Source organism: Anabrus simplex, chromosome 12 (genome assembly GCF_040414725.1).
Source record: "Anabrus simplex isolate iqAnaSimp1 chromosome 12, ASM4041472v1, whole genome shotgun sequence".
Taxonomy (NCBI): Eukaryota; Metazoa; Arthropoda; class Insecta; order Orthoptera; family Tettigoniidae; genus Anabrus; species Anabrus simplex.
This window is the reverse complement of record NC_090276.1, coordinates 42602846-42626370: the sequence shown is the minus strand read 5'-3', so window position 1 is coordinate 42626370 and position 23525 is coordinate 42602846. Positions and strand designations below refer to the sequence as shown.

Below are 23525 nucleotides of genomic sequence, written 5' to 3'. Positions count from 1 at the left end.
CAGAGTGGAAATAATAAAGAAAATTTGTGTCTGATAGTAGAATACAGCCAGTTTTCTGTTGCCGAATTTTTGTTTTTCTTGTTAATGGTTTAACATTGCACTAACACATTAAAGGTTTTTGGCGACACCGGGATGAGAAAGGGCTAGGACTGGGAAGGTAGGAACCATGGACTTACAGTACAGTCCCAATGTGAAAATGGGAAATTACAGAAAGCCATACATCTACAGTAGCCTACCCCTGCCTGTCATGAGAGGCAACCAAAATAGACACCAGCGTGGGTTGGCGAACGTGGTTCCCCTAGCAGAGTCTGACATTGCTTCCAAATACTTTTGACAGGTTCCTCCCTTTCATCTTTTCTATCCCCGGCCTTGACAGTAAGAGGTTTGCGAGGCCATGTGGCCTTTCCCTTTCTTGTGCTGATACCATCATTCTTCGATGTGTCAGACCTCTGAGGGTCCTTCTGATTATTGTGCCGAAAAAAGCTTTTTCAGAGAAGTTAACAGGAAAGAGACCACGAGGAAGACCCCGAAAGAAGTGGACAGATTCAGTGTGGGAGTACATAGAAAAGAGGGGAGGAAAACCAGAAGATGTACTTAAAAAAGGAGAAGAGTAGTGGAGAGACAGGCAGCGATAAAGGTCCTTGATTCATAACCTGACCCGGGAAGCTGGAAACGGGAAATGATGATGATGATGACTACACAGAGTTAAAACAATGCAAAATGATTGCTATTTGAAATAAGATAATCTTGAAGTTTCAATAACTATTAATGAGTCTACAAAAGTACGAGTAGTTGATAAAAATTGACTCTTAAGAAAAAATTATATTTTTCCAGCTTTCAGTACACTGTTACGGAAGACTTTACACTATTAATAAATAATGAAAAGACATTTTTTTATAACACCAGAACATGTCTCGGTTCCCGTCGGATGATCATCAGCCGGCAAACAAATAAATTAACAACAAACATTCTAAAACATTACTAGAAAAATATTATACATAAAAAAGATTGTGTGTTGTGAAAAACTGTAATGCTACACCAGTTATCGGTCAAATGAGTAGGGAATAAATAGTCTTTCTTAACAGTGTACTGAAAGGTGGAAATATTTTCTCTTAGGAGTCAATTTTTAATGATTTGTAAGTCAATACAGAATTCACAAGAGATCTGTAGTGAGTAAAGTATGATAGAATAATTACTGTACAGTCTTGATTATCCGAGTCTCGACTAACCGAGGTACCGTGTAATCCGTCTCCGATAAAAAAAGCGTCAAACAATTCCATTGGTTTCATGTCTTGAGTCTAACGCTCTCTTATGTTCCAAAGATTTACTTGTCGGTATTGTAATCGCTATACCAGTTGTCGGTCAAATGAGTAGGGAAATAAAACATGTGGTGGTATCACAAGAAGATTAGATTAATGCTATTAAATTATTAGATTGTTGCGAGATGATCATGAAGAAGATAACGACACAATCACACAATCAATGTAGGAAGCAAAATTAGTCATACTGATGGTTTAAATGTGATCGAAAAGACACTGCTCTACGCAGAACAGCAAGACAACATATCACCAACAGACATTATGATTCTGTACAATATGAGGCATAAAATGGAGGTAATGTAATCAAACGAAAGATTGTTTAAGATTTTACGAAATTATAAGCTTTTGGTATTCTGTACATTATTGTATGTTTTATAAATGTCTAGGCCCTGCGTACCATATTTTTAAATGTCCAAAGGTCATATTAACCTAATTTGTTCGTTCTATACAGTTAAATGAGTAAAGAGTTTGTACAATTTTTAATCAAAACAGTTTTTTCAGTAATCATCCATTTTATCAGAGTTGTTGCTTATCCAAGATAGTCTTGGTCCACATAAACTTGGATAATCGCGGCTCTACTGTACATTGCTTGAATTTAATGGATTCTGTCTTATAATAACAAAAAAGAGCAGCATTGAAACAAAAGCCAACAAAATTAAATGCCAAAAAATGGAAACAGCATATCAACTCACTTAACACACAAAATTAAGGCTTTACAAAACTGTCATTAAACCAAGAATATCTCTATGGATCAGGAACACTCATTCTGAACACTGAGAAAAAAGAATGAAAAACATACTGTAACCAAAAATGTTAGTCCCAAAACTCACAGACGAACAATATATTCAGAAACAAACAGAAAATCAGACGATACCGATACATAGACATTCACAGCAACCTTCGAAAACACAGATTGAAATGCTACAGCCACATCAAACGAATTAAAATTGACATACTCACAGACCAATAATAGAGTTCAATGAAAACATGAGTAAAGCCGGAACAGACATCAGCTTATGAAATAGATCAGTAAAATCAAAAATGATCTTAAATTGGCAATTCCCCGATCGGTCACTCTTCTAGCAATGTATAAAAAGATGAAATATCACTGTAACACTCAGATTGTGGAGTTAATATTTTATTCAGAAGAAATAAGATAACTAGCACCATCAGAATGTTATATCTGACTGGTATACATTCCTATTTTACTGAAAATATTCCAGAAACACAATGTTTCATCAGCAGCACCAGTAAAGATAATTTCCCCATCAAACAACATAGCTAAATACAACACTCTATAACTTAGGAATGCCCAAGTAATTTTGCTACTTGAATCAGTCCAGGTTTTCAAACACCATCAAAAAGTAGTTAGTCGGATGTAAAAACAATAACATTATTATTAATAATTCAGGATACTTCAAAAACCAATATTTAATTCTGAGAAAACATATGAGTACTACCAGTAACTATTTCTCTCATATATTTTGCCCAACCAAGATTGCAAACCTGTGAATATGATATAGGATATATTGATTCCGACCGCAGACTTATACCAACTCCAACTTATACCTTATAAAAAAATCAATCACATTCAACACAGATTTTAAAAAGAAAAAATTTATTTCCCTTAAACTAAAAAGCTATACACAACACAAGATCATTCTTTACAATTAAACCAACCCAACAGTCTGATTATTATAATCTATAAAAGGAACAAATACATACATGTAAGTACCTCAGGACACGCTAAGGCAAAAAAAAAAAAAAGATAGAAAGTCAAAATAATTAAAAGGTAATGATTATAAAACAGCATAAAATATATTTCTTTTTGAGGAAATCTATCATAAAAATGAGAAAATTCCCAAGTCACTAAAAACTCTGTGAAATTCATACAGAAAATTATAACATATTCTTAGTATCACTGGATGAAATTCTTATAAAATGTTATTAAAAGAAAGATTGTACTTAAAAATGTTTTGAATGATGCTAATCAATCAGCAGACACAGGATGATAAAGAGATAAATCATATCTCTAAAAGGAAAATGTGCACACTCAACTTATGAAGTTACATGGAAGTTCATATTCCATCACTTGGGTTGCTACTTTAACCTGCAAAGAAAGTATGCCCAATACTAAACCTAATAATTATAGATAAGATTGTTAATATTATTTCTTTAGAGTGGACAGGTAATGACAGACATTATCAAATATTCCACTATCCATAAACATTACATTCTTCATAAACAAGAAAAACTGAAAACTGTGGTTCTCTTACAGTTAGTGAACATCTGACACCTTTATATTTAGGACATAAATAAATTATCATCACATAAATATCAGTACAGAAGAATATGATGTTATTTAAGAAAGGAGAGCCAAGAAAAAAAAAAAGGAATTATTTTTTTCATAAGTTAATATAACAGAAAACTATTCTCTTGACTAGATTTTGACACTGTACATTAGGAACAACAAATTCAATCATCGTATGTTGCCAAACAGGTTAAGAACTGACTTATTCTCCTTCTGAACTGGTGGTTTACTGAAAATATTCCAGAAACGCAATGTTTCATCACCAGCACCAGTAACAATAGATTCCCCATCAGGCGACATAGCTAAATACAACACTCTATAGGAATGCCCAAGTAATTTGGCTACTTGAATCAGTTCAGGATACTTCCAAACCAATATTTGATTCTGAGAATACCCATGAGTACTAACTATTTCTTTAGTATATTTTGCCCAACCAAGATTGCAAACCTGTGAACCAGTATCTACACTTTTCGTCAGTTGTCCTGTTAAAGTGTTCCAGAACATGATACACCGGTCTGCTGTGCCTCCACCGCTCGCCAAAAGTCCATGATGATGAGGTGACCATGCCAATGCCTTGACAGCAGCCTTATGTTTAGTGTAGGTCTGAATGGGTATCAAAGAATGCGGACTCCAAATATACAGTCTATTATCATTACCTCCTGAAGCAAGATACTGAAAATCAGGAGACCACCTCAAACCACAAACTTCTTGTCGATGTGCCATAAGTTTTCTCTTTGGAACAATCTCAGGTGTTCGGATATCATGTTGCAATATGAAACGATCACGGCTACCTGAACACAGAATACTGCCATTCCAAGCCAAACATCCAACACGCCCAGTATGACCTTCAAGATTTTTCACTAGTTTTTTTTCGTACACATCCCACACTTGTGTGAAACCATGATGAGTTCCAATAGCTAGATAATTCCCACGATCATTCCAAGAAACTGAAGTGACTGAATTTCCATCCGATGAGAAATCACATAATTTTGTAACATTACCTGTAGATGAAGACCACAAATACACAATACTTCCAAGTCCCACACCCAACATATTTTGAGACGACCAGTCCACAAGATTCAAATAAAAGTCATCTTGAAGTTCAGGTGCATCCAACACTTTATAAGGCATTTTTGGAATTTTTCTTCTAACCTTCTGAGGGGTCCTCAGAAGCAATTGACTTTCAGCACTAAGAGGAGACAAAGAACATGTTGCCAGTTGAGCAGGAGATTGTTTCTTCTTTTCAGGAGTGTACTGAAATAGCGGCTTTCGTTCAACGGAATTAAAAACTCTCCTACTGTCACGCTGGTATTTCACAGCATCTATTGCGGTCCCTAGTAGTTCGTTTTTCAGCAAGCTAGAATAAGTTACACCTTCACAAACATTTTCCTCATTCTCTTCGGCTGATTTGTCGGATGCATGTTTTCGATCTTCTATCATAGGAAATCGAAATTTCCAGTTTTCATCAGTTCTCCTGGGAATAAATCGATCAAACGGCGAACCTTTGGATGACATTCCCCCACACTCTGGAGAAGATGGCATTCGGGGGTCAAAAGCTACAGCATCACCAGGATGCAATTCATGCACACGCGATTTCTTCCGTGTGCTGTTCTGCGATACTAAGAGTCTCTTCTCGTATTCTTGATCAAACATTTTCCTCGTAGCCATTTAATTCAACAGAAATAAATACCGTAGAATGACAATAACCTGTCTGCGCAAGACATGACAAAATATCTTGTCACACTTGGAACAGTACACTAAAAAATTTATTTTGTTTCGAGAAACAAAACACACATGCGTAGATTAAATGACAACCCAATGCTTTTCTGATATATGCACTCGTTATCCTGCATGCTCACTGTATGAAAACCTTTCAAAATATGAATGTACAAGTGAAACACCATTTAAACAAAACTCGTGAGTCAACTGTTTCGGCAACGTTACTCTTGTTTACGTCTGACTTTCAATTTTCATCCCCACTGCTACCAAGATCACGTGCTAGGATTTCTCAATCCACTACGCAATCATATTTCCTGTGCAGTTTTCTTCAAATAAGAGGAAAAATCTACCAGCAATAATTCTATTCAAAATGTAAGTCTTAACTTCAATAATTACAGATGTATTATCATGACTTTATATACAGAAAGTTTTCTATATGAATTATTAAAATATTTACCGGAAAAGGAATAGATAAGAAATTCTCTGATCAAGGTTGGATATCATGATGTAAACATGGCTAACTAACAAATGAAGAGTTTATTGCGGTAGCGTAGCCGTTAGAAAAAAAAAAGAGGTGGGGAGGGAGGCGAACTATTCGTACAGGTTAACCAACTTCGTTAAACGTAATGCAACGCGATCGCTGAAACATGAATTTTGCGTGCTTCGTCATAATGCAATTCACACACCACATCACATTGTTCAAAACGTAATTTCTTAGCCTATATACGGCAGTTAATTCCTCTGAGAATTGGTCATTTCAGAGGTATTCCATTGTTGTTTACTTCTCCTTTTTGCCAATTTGACTCAACAGTAAAGCATCTTAGACGTATAATATAACGATACTCGACAGTCTAGAACACTAAATCGCAGTAACAAAGATTCGGAATTATAATAATATAATAAATTGCAACCAGATGGTCATAATATATACACTCACACTTAAATACACTCAGCTATACATCAATAATAATAATATACAATCAATGCGTGCAAAACATCATCAGTTACTGACACAGTTGTGTCAAGCTTCCTAATCTACAGACACATTCGATGGCATGGTATATATCACATCGTTGGTTGCAGAAGACACATATGCAGCCTGGTACCGGTTTGTGAAATCCCAAGGTTCTGCATACCTTATGGTGGAACTCGTGTATGGCAAACCTGGTCACTGTATGCCTCAGATCATATTCACTGCGCGTCCAATCCCTGTTTATCATCGCATCAGTTGAGTAAAACTCATCCCATATCATAGCCCTCTTTGATTGCAGTTCTTGTAGCAACTCCCTGTAACTCCTTGTTGCTGAAAGTAACAGTCTAAATCTTGTGTCTTCAATGAAGTACGTCTCCTTTGCAAGAACGTATATTAGTCTTGAAGAAGTATATTTAGAAACATATAGAATTCTTTTCAAGAATCTTTCAGACTTTCCAGCTCTTGTAGTTGTCTTTTCGAGAGATGCTCCCATATTAGCTCTAGACCATATATGGCTGCTGAAACAACTTTCGTATTAAACAGAGTCATGGCTGTCCCCAAAGATAGCTGTGGAAGGTGATTAATATCACTAATGCTTCGTATAGCTGCGATGACTCTCTCCTTTAGGTGTATTGTGAATGTTGTTCCTGTTTCCTGTATTGTAATCCCTAGATATTTCTATTGGTTATTCATTCATAACTTTTGTCCTTTACATAGGATTTAATCATCCTTCGATAATTTTCCTCCCGTCCTGAAAACAACCAATTTGGTTTTGTTCGCATTAAGGTCCGTTTTATCTTCTTCTGCCCACTCCACAATTAAGTCCATAGCAACTTGTAGTTCCTCTTTACTCTCAGACGCAATAGCCATGTCGTCCGCATATACGTACGCGTTGACTTTCCGTGTTTGCTTCTTGATTTGTTTGATTGCATCCTCTGTGAAGATATTAAACAGCAGAGGACTTAGTGGGTCCTCCTGTAATACCCTATTTGTCTGCTGAATCCACCTTGATGTGCAGATTGTCAATTATTTGAATATAGTTCTCTGATAGTATGTTGGTAACTATTCTTGTGAGCCAGGTACGACCAACAATTTCCTCTAGTTTTCCAACAAGTTTCCACCTATCTACTGTATCAAAAGCCTTAGAGTAGTCAATAAATATTACATACATTTTGTCTTGCCTTTTTCTGGTTGTTTCATGAATATCTTGCAAGAGGCATTCCACTGCCATCAGAGTTGATCTCCCGGCTATAAATCCGAACTGTTCATCAGGGAGAAGCGGGTCTGCTATTCTATTGATTCTCTGAGTTATCAGTTTGGTGAGATCTTAAAAGCTGCTGATTCAAGAGCCACTCTGCAATATGATTCCAGTTTGTTTACTTCTCCTTTCCCTTTGTAGAGCATCTTAACGACTGATTTTCTTCATACTTTTGGAATGTTTCCTGGTTCGGAATTAGACCAAGTCCCTTATACAAGGCATCGCAATTCATTCAAAGATTTTTAAGAAGAAACTATCATTTCTTATCGAACAAATCCGTCAAAAACACTAAAGAACTGATCGATAAATTGAAACAATTTAACATTCAATCCAATCATTCTCTCCACTCATTTGATATTGTAAACATGTATCCTAGCATACAAACCTCCAAAATATACCCCATCATTCAAAACAATTTAAGCAAATACAGCAGCTTAAGTATACTAGAAATACAGGATTTCATGTCTGTGCTTAAGTTAGTTATTAGCAACAACTATTTCACTTTCGATCGGGTATCTGAGCTGAGATCTACCTGGATTTTTTAGAACATACCAAAATTGATGATAATAATAACTTTAACAACATCCTTTTCTGGGCAAGATTTGTAGATGACACCATAGTAATTATGGATGAGAGCATTACAAACGCAGCTACCACTCTCATTAATTTAAATAACATTGACCCACATATAAAATTCACACTCAAATCCAAAATTGAACAGAAAATAGATTTTCTAGACCTAACTATTACCAGACACAAGTTACTTAAGATATAAGATTTTCAGAAAACCCACCCAAACAGTCACCACAATCCGTCAAGATTCTTCACACCCCCAAATTCACAAACGAGCAGCATACAACAGCATGGTATACCAAGCCTTCAATGTTCCAATGTCTAAAAGAGACCTCAAAAATGAGTTGAACACTATTCGTCATATAGCTAAATCCAATGGATACAGCAATTTCTTTATAGAAAAAATAATCAATAAATATAAATACCGCCGTTCTACCACATTGAAAAATGATAAGAAAAAACAACTCCTCTCTTTCTATCTTTACCTTCAACGAACAAATCTACCAAGTCACCAACATCTTTAAAAAGTACGATGTAAAAGTAGCTTTCAAAACAAACAATAGGAATGCACAAATCTTACATAATGCCACATCCATAAACAAGTTCAATAGTTATTCAAAATCAGGAGTATACAGGATCAATTGCAAAAGTTGTAATTCTTCTTACATCGGACAGACCGGGAGAAATTTTAAGATAAGATACTCAGAACACGTCAATGCTCTGAAATATAATAAATTTTCAGCTGTAGGACAGCATATGCATGACTATAAGCACAAATTCACAGACATAAAACAAGATATGGAAATTCTCAAAATCATCAATAAAGGACCCCTCCTTAACATTACTGAAAGCTGCTTCATACATTCAGATCAATATTTCAACCCAAATCATAATCTTAATGAAAAACCAAATATCCTTTTTAACCTTCTAATCCCCATTTTCAGCAATGTCAAACCAACAAGTCATAATTCAGTTTTTCATAATATTCACAGCACCTTTCCTCAACAGCCATCCTTTTTCCCATATCCTTCAGCCCCACCTTAATCCCCCCTCCCCTCCCCCTCCCCACTCTCCTTCAGGACCTTCCCCTCCCCTCTCCTTCCTTTTCATTTGAAACTCACAACGGTTAGTCTGAAGCACACTCAACAATAGACCACACACCTCATGCTGTATTGAGAGGTAAGTCTCATATAACCTATGCCATCTAACACATTCTCTCATTCAATTCATTAATATAATTTTATCTAAAATCAGGTTAACTTCATGGGCACCGCAATGAATTGCAAAAATTTTATACCAGACACAATGTATCTGTGTTAACCACATCTTCATGTGCTGTCCTGACATTGTCCAACAACATTTCAGCAAGATTTAACAAGCACCATGAGAGCATCTCATTTATTACTTTGATTGAGGATGAAACAACATCTAACAGTTCCCCGTCAGCTAGTGGTTATTTACAGCGGTGTCCAATGGATTACATATAGCTAACACCACACAAATAGATTTTATGACAAACTACAGGATCAACATTTACCAGTTCCCATTTACTATTGAAATAGTAATGATCAGCAGTATTAGAACTAACAGTTCTGTGTATATAAATTAATACTTGAAATTATTCTCAATGATGAACATACTCAAGATGTTAGAACCTACTTCATTTTCAAATTTATTCATAATTCCACCCCAGTTATTGTCACTTTGTATATATTTGTTTTCATTTGTTTTATGTCAATTGTGTGCATGTGCATTTGTTTAGTTATTAGGTGTTTTACATTAAGGCTGAAGATGGCCAGCCCCGGCCGAAACTAGTCCCTAATTAATGTAATTTAGTATATTACATATTACAGTATTGAAAGGTGGACCATTACTACAGTAATTTAATAATTATATTGGTTCAGAATTATGCGATCAAATAGCCTAGCATTATATCAAATTGATTTAGCTAAAATGTATTGCAGATTTGCAAGATGTAGCTAAAAATAATGTAACTTTTTACAAAGGCATAGGCCTGTAGTACCCTATATAGATAAAAATGAACAACCCACCGAGCTTGATAGCTGCAGTCGCTTAAGTGCGGCCAGTATTCGGGAGATAGTGGATTTAAACCCCTGTCGACAGCCCTGAAGGTGGTTTTCCATGGTTTCCCATTTTCACACCAGGCAAATGCTGGGGCTGTACCTTAATTAACCCTCTAGTACTAACATCCGATCTCCCAATCATTCTCCTAACTTTAGTGTGCATGCTTCGCTTACACTTTGCTCATTGGTACCTTCACATTGGTCAGTTTACTTATTGTTGCGTGAATGCTAAGTGTCTGGTCCCCCTGTGGGTGGGGGTGGTAGAATAACACCCATGGTATCCCCTGCCTGTTGTAAGAGGCGACTAAAAGGGGCCTCAGGGGCTCTGAACTTTGGAGCGTGGGTTGGCGACCACTGGGGCCCTCAGCTGAGTCCTGGCATTGCTTCCACCTACTTGTACCAGGCTCCTCACTTTCATCTATCCTATTCGACCTCACTTGGTCAACTCTTTTTCTTTTCAGACCCCGACAGTGTTATGTATGGAGGCCTAGGGAGTCCTTCATTTTCATACCCTTCGTGGCCCTTGTCTTCCTTTGGCCGATACTTCCATTTTTTGAAGTGTCGGACCCCTTCCATTTTTTCTCTCTGATTAGTGTTATATAGAGGATGGTTGCTCAGTTGTACTTCCTCTTAAAAAAATAATCACCAGCACCACCACTAAGTGTCTGGCTCAAGTTCTTAGCAAGAATTCCTTTATTTTGCCCTCTCAGACCGAAGTTAGTACTCGTGCTACTTTCTGCTGGAAATGAAACGAAGTGAACAAGAGTATGTGCTGAAATTACTACTACAATCTGAAGAGAATGACATGGCTGCAGAAGATTTTGTGGAAGAAGATCATCTTGAATGTCGTGAAGAAGATTCTGAGTCGGAACAGTATGTGGAGGAGACACGTGATGAGCAAGATATTGATAATTGGACTTTTACACAACAAAAACGACAACGTAATGTTCAGCACTTCAGTGGAAAAAATGGTGTCATGGTAATGGAAAATGCATATTCATTCTCAAAATGTGAGAACTCGCTCAGTGAATCTCGTAACTCATTTGCCTGGGGTGAAAGGACCGGCAAGAAATTTGACTTCTATTGTAGATATATGGAAGTGATTTTTTGATGTTAGAATTATAAACATTCCGGTTGATTGTACAAATCTTCCTATACCGGTAACCCGTGAACTTTATGACCAATAATATTGAACTGCAAGACCTACTGACTTAGTGGAAATGAAGACTTTGTTAAGTGTCTTGTACCTTTCTGGTGTATGTAAGACAAACCATTTGACCACAACAGACTTATGGAAAACTAACTGACAAGAAACGGATAAATTAGCTTCAATTCGGGATGTATTTGATGTTTTTGTGGCACATTGTCAAGCTAACTACACCCCATCTGAACATACGACTGTTGACGAAAAACTTGAGGCTTTCAGGGGACGATATGGCTTCTGCAAGTACATCCGAAGCAAACCCAATAAATATGGGATTAAAATCTATGCGTTAACTTAGTATGTGCTAAAATGTTTTATACGTCAATCCTTCAAGTATATGTTGGTAAACAGCCCGATGGCCCATACTCTGTTGATAACAGCGCAAAAGCAGTCGTTGAAAGATTAGTGAAACCTATTGCCACTACAGGTAGGAATGTGACCATGGATAATTGGTTCACCAGCATAGAGTTATCTGAAAGTTTGTTGAAAAACCATAAATTGACTTTAGTTGGTACTATAAGAAAAAACAAAAGGCAGTTACCATGTGAATTTATGGATGACACAAATAGACCTGTCGGCTCCAGCGTGTTTGGGTTCCAGGAAAATTCCACCCTAGTATCACACATTCCCAGAAAAGCCAAAAATGTGCTGCTTTTATCCACAATACATCGTTGACCCCAACACTGATAAACCTGAAATGATTATGTTGTATAATGACACGAAAGGGGGTGTTGATAAGCTTAGTGCAGGGTATAACTGTGGCAGGCAAACTTGCCAGTAGCCTATGGTAATCTTTTACAGTTTGATAAACATTGCTGCTATAAATGCTTTTGTGATAATGAACAGCAACAATCCTAAAGCTAATATGATGCAAATAATTTTCTTAGAAACACTTGCATTTGATTTAATTGGAGATCATCTAAAAAGAAGATCCAGAGTCCAGCAAGTTCCAAGACTGACTCGAATGAGAATTCAAGAGATCTGTAACGTTCCAGCTGAGAATATGCCAGTGACTGCACAGGAAGAAAAAGCGCATGGTTGGTGTGCATACTGTGACTCAAAAAGAAACCGTAAAACAAAATACAAGTGCAATTTGTGTGGGAAGTTCATGTGCTTGGAGCACATTGTGGTAAAGGAATGAACATGGTGATCGACTGTGAATTGTTCATTGCATCTTTGTAAAGGGGCCCATAGACATCCATTATTATTGCGCGAAATAGATTGTACAATATATTGTTAGCTGCCCATAGATGTGCAATGTTATTGTGCAATATCAGGGTTTGTGCAATATAACTGATAGTGTGTACTTAATATTGAAGGGTTGTGCAATATATTGTGCAAAGCGGTCATAGACGTACAATATACGTTTGTAATATATAGTCGGTATATGCCGGTATTTGGTTTGGTGAACATGTTGAGTAAAGCTGATCTTTGCTGCGTTTTGATCGTTTTGGGCGTAAGTGCCAAAAAGAAGCAGAAACGGAAAAGAAGGACATGGGCCAAACAGCTGTTTCTAGACAGAGAAAGGTACATTTAAAGATATGAGCTTCATTAATGTTTCTGTATTGAACTGAGATCACAGAGATGAGATATCTATTAGGTTCAACCTATTTAATACCAATTATGTGTTGATGTTACTAATAACTTTTATTTATGGGACTGGTTTTGACATTTAAAATGTCATCATCAGCCATAAAATAAATCGCAAATATATAAGCAATGACATAATAATCAAAACTATTGTGGAATACACATTTAACCATCCATTACAACATGTGTTAAAATAAATCGCCATAACAGAAGAGGTGTTTGAGAGATGATACAGATCCTGTGTCCCTTTTGGCAAACTGAAAAAAACTCTATGTATTATTTTATCCTCACTTCGTAAGTTCCTCAAAAATGTAATACATTCGTAAACTGCAGCAATACAAAAACTGAATATCATTCATTCTCTTCTGAATCATATAGAGTAATTCAGTTTTTTTAATATTTCCTGAAAAAGTGAGAGGAAAAAATGCAAAAACTGAAATCAAGAATATTTTTGTAGCCTTGTGCTTTTCAGACTGTTGAGGCATTTGAATTTGGGCAGTTCATTAATTCAGTGAAAACTTGTATTAATTTTGCTCTGTTAGTATGCACAGCAGAAATTATTTTAGCATTTGAATTTCACCTTACTTCACATGTGTTGACATTTTTGTTCTGTCGCACTATCCAGCGTGCCACATGGCCTGTGTGGCCAGAATGATGCTGGCCTCTGTTGAACTTTACTGCTATCATGCAAGGTTTACTGGTTACCATGGCAATGATGATGTCACGCGCATGTCTGTGGAACACCGAATAGTCCTCCGATTCTCTTCCCGATTTCATACCAAGGACCTGTATGACATCTTTCCTTTCCACAAACTTGTCATCCACGTCTCCTTTCTCTTCCAGAAATTCCTGAACAAGGCCCTCAATCCCAACAACCCTGTCACATCCCAATTCCCTCAGACCACGCCAAAATCTCCTTTATACATCCTATCCCCACTTCACTACCACCGCATTCTCCCCCAACCCACAGACCAGCCGCCTCTATAAGAACAGGCTGTACGGTGGTAAATCCTCATCCTTAATCCTACCGCACCAAGTACACTCCCCCCTCCACTACGGTAATTGTCGATGAAATCAGTTACGTGCCCAGACAACCTGCCGGCTCACCTCACCATTAGCCCTGCAGACTTGCCATGTAATATTCTTCTCAAGTATTCAATGTTTTAAATAATTCATGATTTCACCATCTACCATTGCATGTATATGTACTTCAAACGTTTCAACGGTAGACAACAGGTTTTCCATATCTGCATTTATGTTAAGTTCAGCTCAACTATTTTGTTGTATTTGTCACCTTTCTATTCAGTTCTGTATTTCTAGTATACTCAAAATCCCAATGCAAATCCTGTATTATGTCCTTAAAAAAAAAAAAAGGCATCAATCTCGTTCATTTTTCACATCCTTCTTCCCATCTCCCTCTTCCATCACATCTCCTCAATCCACCCACACCTCTTGACCAGATAGAGGGTGTTGCCCTTTAGGTGCCCCACCCCACCAGGATGGGGAATAAAAACTTTATAATAATACCTTAAATACATGCATACATTATCATTATAGACTATTAAGCCTTTCAGCGTTCAGTCTGCAAGCCTCTGTAAATTTACTAAACGTCGCCACAATCCTCGATTTGCAACCAGTGTTGTGGCCTCATTTAGTTCTATACCTCTTATCTTTAAAACGTTAGAAACCGAGTCTAACCATCGTCGTATTGGTCTACCTCTACTTCTCTTACCCTCCATAGCAGAGTCCATTATTCTCCTAGGTAACCTATCCTCCTCCATTCGCCTCACATGACCCCACCGCCGAAGCCGGTTTATGCGTACAGCTTCATCCATCGAGTTCATTCCTAAATTAGCCCTTACCTCCTCATTCCGAGTACCCTCCTGCCATTGTTCCCACCGGTTTGTACCAACAATCATTCTTGCTACTTTCATGTCTGTTACTTCTAACTTATGAATAAGATATCCTGAGTCCACCCAGCTTTCGCTCCCGTAAAGCAAAGTTGGTCTGAAAACAGACCGATGTAAAGATAGTTTCGCCTGGGAGCTGACTTCCTTCTTACATAATACTGTTGATCGCAACTGCGAGCTCACTGCATTAGCTTTACGACACCTTGATTCAATCTCACTTACTATATTACCATCCTGGGAGAACACACAACCTAAATACTTGAAATTATCGACCTGTTCTAGCTTTGTATCACCAATCTGGCATTCAATTCTGTTGAATTTCTTACCTACTGACATCAATTTACATTAAATTACATCAAATAATCATTCCTGTACAAATCACTGCTGTGCATCTCGCTTTGTACATACGAAAATATTACTTTATTGTTAGCAACGCGGGATGAATCCAGACAAAAGGGTATGGCATTTTGCCATCCATTCTGATAGGAAATAAATTAGGTCCTACGTTGTTTCACAGGGAAATGTGAATCCTTCTGAAATACAAGTAAAGGCCTCCCGTACTACCCCTGGTATACAGTAAAACCTTGATTATCCGTCCCTCGATTAACTGTTCTGCAGATTATCCGTCACCAAAAAAAAATCTTGATTTTAGTAAAAGCAATATACAATCGCTCGGTTTTACGTCACGCTAACCACTTTGATGGGTTTCGGAGACGCCGAGGTGCCAAAATTTTGTCTCACAGGAGTTCTGTTACATGCCTGTAAATCTACCGACACGAGGCTGATGTATTTGAGCACCTTTAAATACCGCCGGACTGAGCTAGGATCAAACCTGCCAAGTTGGTGTCACAAGGCCATCGCCTCAACCGTCTGAGCCACTCAGCCCGGCTCTTGACGTCAAGGTATCTTGATACAGTATTCTGTTTTGGAGCGACTGTACATTGACTCTCCGACTCCTGACTCCACGATCATAACATACAGTAACTACTGTACACGCGTATAACCGACAATCGGCATTGGAGACATTCTTCTTCTTCTTTTATGAGCACATAGGATCACTGAAGTCAGTCCGTCGTTCAGGTCTCTTTGAAGGGATTGTTCGGGCTTTGCAGTCCTCCCAGTTCTTCAGACGCTCTGATCTTTGTGCCCTTTCCTCAGTTGAAAATATGCGTGTTATTGGTTTGTTTTGTGTACGGGTAGAGCGGAGGTTTTTATTCTTGAGTTTTGTATTCAATTTTATCTTATTTGTGGTGTCTTCTGTTGTAAGGCCCATTTCCTTCAGATCCTCTCTTACTTCTCTGATCCATTTACATCCTGTTGGGGTATTTTTTGAGACGAGATTGTGTTGTACTAGTTGTTTTAGAAGTCTCAAATTCTGCATCCTCATGATATGTCCAAAGAATTCCAGTCTCCTCTTATGCATAGTATCTGTAATGGGTTCTAGCTCTTTGTACATGACTTTGTTAGGTATTAACCGCCACTGTCCATCTTTCTGGTATTTTTTGTTGATGCAGGTTCTTCCAATCCTCCTTTCAATTTTCTGAAGTCTGTCAGTCTTTGATTGTTTATTCAGGTGAACAAGTGTTTCTGCTGCATATGTAGCTTCCGGTTTTATAACCGTGTTGTAGTGTTTTATTTTTGCATTTATTGATAGACATTTATTTTTGTAGATATCCCATGTTAATTTTTGTGCTTTAGCTAATTAATCTATTTGTTCTTGTTTGGATTGAAATTTTTTCATTTAGGTTATGTGTTATTACTTCTCCAAGATATTTAAATTGAGTTACTATTTTGATTTTTATTACCATTTATGGTGACTTCTTTTAGTTGTGTTGGTTTTTGGGGCATAATTTCTGTTTTTCAAATGATATTTTGAGGCCAATTTTATTTGCAATGTTTCGAAGTTCTGATATCTGGGTTTTTGCTTCTTTTATGTCCATTGCTAGTAATGCTAAATCGTCAGTGAAACCCAGGCAATTTGTTTTGATTTTTTGCCCAATCTTTATTTTGGGGGGACATTTCCTAAACCATTCCCTCATTACCATTTCTAGAGCACAATTAAATAATAGTGGTGAGAGCCCATCTCCCTACCATAGTCAGTTTTAATTTCAAATGTCTCTGACGTTTCACCCCTAAACTTCACTTTTGATTTGGAGTTAGTGAGAGTCAATTTTATCATGTTTATTAATTTGGGGTGTAGTCCAAGGTGTCTTAAAATTCTCTATGGATGCAATCATAAGCTTTCGTGAAATCTACAAAAGTTATCACCATATCTCTATTTCTTCTCCTGTTATAGTCCATTATCAACTTAAGACCCATGATCTGATCAGGACAGCTCCTCCAGGGTCTGAAACCTCCTTGATATTCTCCAAGTTCTTTCTCAAGTTGTAAACTTATCCTATTAGGGATGATTATTGAAAATATTTTGTATGTTATGTCTAGGAGCGAGATTCCCCTGTAGTTATTAAGGTCGGTTTTGTCTCCTTTTTTGTGCAGTGGGTGAATGAGGGCTGTTGTCCAGTGTTCTGGTAGCTGTTCTTTAATCCAGATAGAGACAAGTTGTTGATGGAGGGCAACTTTTGCTGATGTTCCTGCATATTTCCAGATTTCCACAAAGGTCTGATCTTCTCCTGATGCTTTGTAGTTTTTGATTTATTCAGAGCTTGGTAGACTTCCTATATTGTGGGGCTATTGATGTTTTCTGGTGGTGTTTTTATCGGGGTGTTGGTGTCCAAATGAAGGAGTTCTGTAGGTTCCTCACAATTTGAAAGCTTGTTGAAATATTTAGCCAGAATTTCTGCATTGTCTTTATTGTTATGAGCCAGCTTACCATTTTCATCCTTCATCAGTAGGGTCGGGGGTTCATATTTTTGGAGCTGCTTTCTGTATAGTACGCAAAACTTTTCTTGAGCCCTGAGCTCCATAGTGCAGAATGGGAACTAGAGCTCAAGAAAAGGTTTGCATACTATAGTAGTCCCTTGATTGAGTTTTATTGAATTGTTCTTCAATTAAATGCAGTGTGTCCTTATGATGTTGTCTTTTTATTCTTCTTAAGACTTGGGTAGTTTCTTTTCTCTGTTTTACTAGATTTTGATAGGATATTTATGTTTTTTGGGACTGATGTAATAGCCATGCCTGATGTCTTTTCTCCACTGTTTCATCACATTCACCGTTCCACCATTGGTGTTTTTTATGTGGTTTAATTGGAGCCAGGTCTTTTGCAATTTGTTTAAGGTTGTGTACTAAGTCTTCAAGTTATCTGTGATTTTTGTTTTTTCAGTTGCTTTCTGGTAATTTTTGTTGTTGATTAGCTGGGTAGGATCTATTTTTCTTTTAGTTTTAAGGGCTTGCTTTTGCTGTCTCCTCTCAGGAGTGAGTTTAATTTTAGCTACGTAGTGACCTGAACCTGTGTCTATTCCTCGGAGGACTTTGATGTTATAGATCTCTTTGTGGTGGTATTTGTCCATGCAGATGTGATCCAGTTGCCATTCTCTTTTAGTGTAGTCAGCGTGTTTCCATGTTTTGAGTTTTTGAGGTTTCCTCTTAAAACATGTAGATTTTGGGATTAAATTATGGTTTCTACACAGGTCAACTAGTCTCCATTTTTATTTGTTTTCTTGTGTGCTGGCCATTTTCCAATGATGTCACGGTATTTTCTTTCTCTGCCTAGTTGAGCGTTGAAGTCGCCTATTAATAATTTTATATGGTGTTTGGGGATGTTATCTACGGTCTAGTCCAATAGGTCCCAAAATTCTTCTATTTCCTCATGGTCTTTTGAGGAGTTGTTTTTATCATTAGTGGGAGCATGGGCATTTATTATAGTATAGATTTTATTAGATGCCTTTAAGGTGAGCATTGAGAGTCGTGGAGACTGTGATTTGAATTCTTGAACTGAGTTTATTATTTTAAGGCTGACCAAAAATCCTGTTCCAAATTGTGGGACATTCTTCATCGCTCTCTTCTCGGGTATACCTTTATAAAGTCTGTACCCTTGAGATTCCAAGGCATCCTGGTCAGTGTTTCTAATTTCCTGTAAACCCATGATAAGAATTTTGTGTTGGTCCATTTATGTTGGTGATCACTTTTAGTTTACCGGTTTGCATGAGTGAGTTTATATTGTGTGTAGAGAAGTATGTTATCTGCTTTGGTTTGATTCTTGATTTTGTCTCGTTCGTGTATGAGGTACTGGGGTATTTCCGTGCCTCCGACTTCATGGTATCTTTTAGGTGGCAGCCCACCGTATCTGAATGCTGCCTTCTCTGAACTCTTGGTTCAGCCGGTGGAGTAATTCTTAAAAGACCTTCCATGGTTGACTGTCAAGATGTCACCTGTGTGGGACAAGGTCCCGAATTACAACTCTGGATGTGATCCAGTGAGGTGATAATGAGGCCGCTCCTCTGGAGTACATACGCCTTGTGCAGCCGCCCGTAACCTGGAGAACAGACGCTGCCTAATGGATTCTAGTGGCATTTCCTCCACTGTGGGGACCATCACCCCACCTAAAGGGGCTCATTCGCCCGAAGCCGTTGGCCCCCTGAGAGAGTCAGGTTATTTCCTGCTGCCCAACACCCAGTGTTGGCAGTTCTACAGCTGGGTGCCAGACCAGCAAACCCTCCTCCTTTCTCATTCCGGACTTGGGACCAGACAATGGCGGAACTGGAGACATTACTTCATACGTTTTTTTACTATATAATTTTATGTGTAAAATTATTTAATTAAAAGAAATAAGTTTCATAATGATAGATGCGTATTGAACTGTGATTACAATAGAGTAAAATAATATATTATTATTGGTCCACCTTTTCAATACAAAATGAAAATTACATAGGGACTAGTTTCGACCTAGTAATAGGTCATCATCAGCCTGAAGTAAATTAAAGCGTAAATATCGAAGAAAACATAAACAATGTAAACACAAGTACAGTCTTTTTAAAGGTACATACCATGTGGGAAGTTGAGTAGAGATATATGAAAAATAATAACTCTTCCAACTGACGAAGCACTGAGCGGAAGTTATGTAAAGTTCGGTGCGCCGTATATTATAAAAGATCACTGTGCACTTATAAAATACGACGTAATCTTCTTCGAATATACAACAGCTAAGAAGAAGCCAGCATTCAACCTACTATTCTTCTTTATTACATCATTTAGCGCACAGTGGTCTTTAATAATATACGGCGCACCGAACTTTACATAACTTCCGCTCAGTGCTTCGTCAATTGGAAGAGTTATTATTTTTAATATATCTCTACTCAACTTCCCACATGGTATGTACCTTTAAAAAGACTGTACTTGTGTTTACATTGTTTATGTTTTCTTCGATATTTACGCTTTAATTTACTTCAGGCTGATGATGACCTATTACTAGGTCGAAACTAGTCCCTATGTAATTTTCATTTTGTATTGAAAAGGTGGACCAATAATAATATATTATTTTACTCTATTGTAAAATTATTTAACTTTTAACTGTTACAAAAGAAGAGGGATGCTATTCAAATTCAACAGTCGCAAACTTTATTATCCATTCCATTGTTGACGAATAATGTACTATAACGTGCCCTCTCCCAGCCCACGGAGCGTAGAATACAGTATGCTGGTCATTTCTACTTCAGAATGATACCTACAACTTATTTGGTAGCGTGTAATATCTCCGAGTACTGTACATAGATCTTTCATATCGTTCTCGGTCAAGGTTAAGTATTTTCACAAAAGGCTACTGGATCGTAAATATTTCACAATGCACAGGAATTGCAAACCAGCCTAGCGGTCCGTCATAGTCAACCTCCTCTATTAGTAGACAGGTAGGCTACATTCTGTACTGTAGTCCAAAGTAAGGAAATGTGAGAGTGACCGATAAAGTTGAACATTTATTTTCCGTTCTAACGTTGAGATCAAAATCTGCAGTAAAAAGAAAACGTGTAGTTTTAACCATAAAAAATAAAGTTAATATAATCGAATGGTTAAAGAAAGGTGAACTAGTCTCAAACTTAGCATCAGAGTTTGGTGTGGGTGTAACAACAGTGCGGGACCTAATGAAGAATAAAGACAAAGTGTTGCAGTTTGGGGTGAGTTCTGACAGTTCGTATGGACTCGCTAAAAGAAAAAGCAATGAAAGCATCATCTTTGAAAGAACTGGATGCTGCGTTATTCACGTGGTTTCAGCAAAAGAAAGGCGGAAGTGTATCTATTAGTGGTCCTATGATAACAAGGCAGGCACAAATTTTTCACGAAAAGATGGGGCTCTCAGGGTCCTCGCCAGCGTCCAATTGTTGGCTACAGAGATTTAAGGACAGACATGGCATTCGAGAATTAAACATCGAAGAAGAAAAACTAAGTGGTGACTGCAGTGCAGCAGAAAACTTTAGATATGAGTTTAAGCCCATAATTGAGAGATACAATTCCAAGTCAAGTGTACAATGCCAATGAAACTGGACTTTATTGGAAGTGCTTACCCAGTAAAACACTAGCAGCTGCTGAAGAGAAATCAGCTCCTGGTCACAAATCTAGTGCTGTGCAAACGCTAGTGGCGACCATAAATTAAAATTAGCTGTTGTTGGTAAAGGAAAAAAAACCCCACGTTTTTTCAAAGGAACAGTGATGAAATATTTTCCAGTAGATTATTGTCATAACAAATCTGCATGGATAACACACGATATTTTCAGGAATTGATTCCATAATAAGTTTGTTCCACGGATTCGAGATTTCTTGGCATCCAAAGGCTTGCCATTAAAGGCCTTCATTTTTCTTGATAATGCACCCTCTCACCCTGTTGATACAGTGTTGAAATCCGAGGATGGAATTATTTTTGTTTCCTATTTGCCACCTAATGTAACTTCATTAACTCGGCCAATGGACCAAGGCGTCATCGCAACCTTTAAGGCGCATTCATCATCATCATTTTACAGTTCCAGTTTCCCGGGTACTGTTGGCGAGCCTCTTCCATTCTGTCTTATTGAGATACGTTCTGTTGTTAATGACGTCCTCCAGTGTCCTTCCCCGATCTGCAATATACATCTTCACGATGTCCATCCAGTGGGTTCTTGGTCTTCCCACCATCCGTTTCCCTGCCACGTGTTGCTCCAAGTTAACATATGCTGTCCTTGTTGGCTCCATCCTCATTACATGCCCAAATCACCTCAGTCTGGACATACTGATCTGATATAACAATGACGTAACAATCCCAGCTTCCTTCCTAACCACATAATTCCTCAACTTGTCCAGTTTGGTTTTTTTGAATTGTGGACCTAAGGAACTTCATCTCGGATGCCTGCAACCTTGATGTGTTTTTCTTAGTGAGGGTGAAGGTTTCAATACCATAGGTTAAGATTGGTATGAAGTACTGATTGAACATCACTAGCTTTGATTTTGTTGCATTTTGGCACATTATAAGCGGGAATTGCTGGGCCTCTTACTCTCTGAAGAAATGTCGATAGTTGAGTTCTGGAAAAAACTCAATCTTAAAGAAGCGCTTATTTTGCCCAGAAATCATGGGATCTAGTAACCGCTTAGAACATCACTCGATCGTGGAGAAAATTGTATGTTGATGTCGAAGAGCTCGCCGACGATTTTCATGAGTTCACCGATGAAGAAGAAAATGAGGGATTGATGATCAAAGATATCCTGAAGACTATTGAAAATAACGTTCGTTTTGGAGAAGTGGATGAAAGTAACATGAGGAGTGGCTTCATACTGACGATGTATTGCCTGGGCATCACATTTTAACTGATGATGAAATAGTAAATAGAACGGGAACTGGGCAGTCAGCTGCGAAGTGACGAGTGAAAGTGAGGGGGATGGGGAAGAAGATTGCGTCACAAACAATTGCGTACTGCTTCAGACCGCACTGAAACCGGCAGAAACGCTAATGGAATTCTTGGAGCAAGAGAACGATATGGATTTTTCAGACATTCTTGTAATGGACATAAAGAAGAAAATAAGTTGTAGGAGAGTGCAAAGAAAAGTAACGGATTCTTTTAAAGCAGCTTAAATGACACCAGGTAAATTAATTATTTATGGTTTGCTGGTAATTTAGGTGAATATTTAGTATGTATTGTTGTAGCTTTGACTACATTTTGGTTTTAAAGAGGGTTTAATGCACTGTATTTTAAGGTTATATGGTATATATTTTATGTACTTTAAAGTCCATTAAAATTAGTAGTATGGATTATCCGGTATTTTTTAATTAACCGTTCGCCCTTTCCTGGGCATTAGAACGGATAATCGAAGTTTTACTGGATATACATAGTACCATGCATAACAAAAAATACTCGGCCTATATGTAAATAAGGTAACTACAAGGCCAATAATAAAAATTTTCAAAATTTTATATACACCATACAAAATTAACAACCACCACACTAATGTGCTTGGTTCGAGGACTGGGTTTTAGTGCTGTACCCAACAATCCTGTAACTCATACACCACACTAACACGAATTTCCTATGCACAGCAGACGCCGCCCAACCTTACGAGGGCTGCACCAGGCTAGCTACACGAAATAATGATTAAATAAACTAATCTTATGGGATAATTTCTAATACAATGAGATTAAGTTTCCAAAAGTGTTTCTCACAAATGAATATTG

General features: G+C 37.6%; 1 protein-coding gene and 1 pseudogene across 1 annotated transcript in view; one reads left to right on the top strand and one right to left on the bottom strand.

The window, feature by feature from the left end:
- The first annotated feature begins 1513 nt into the window (after positions 1 to 1513).
- The window catches only part of LOC136884316 (THAP domain-containing protein 6), a 73048-nt gene continuing 51036 nt past the window's right edge, over positions 1514 to 23525 (top strand). Inside the window, exon 1 of the transcript XR_010861351.2 lies at positions 1514 to 1613. The gene's annotated coding sequence lies outside the window, so the exon portion shown is untranslated. The remainder of the gene's footprint in view (positions 1614 to 23525) is intronic.
- On the bottom strand, positions 2921 to 5619 carry LOC136884413 (fizzy-related protein homolog pseudogene; annotated as a pseudogene).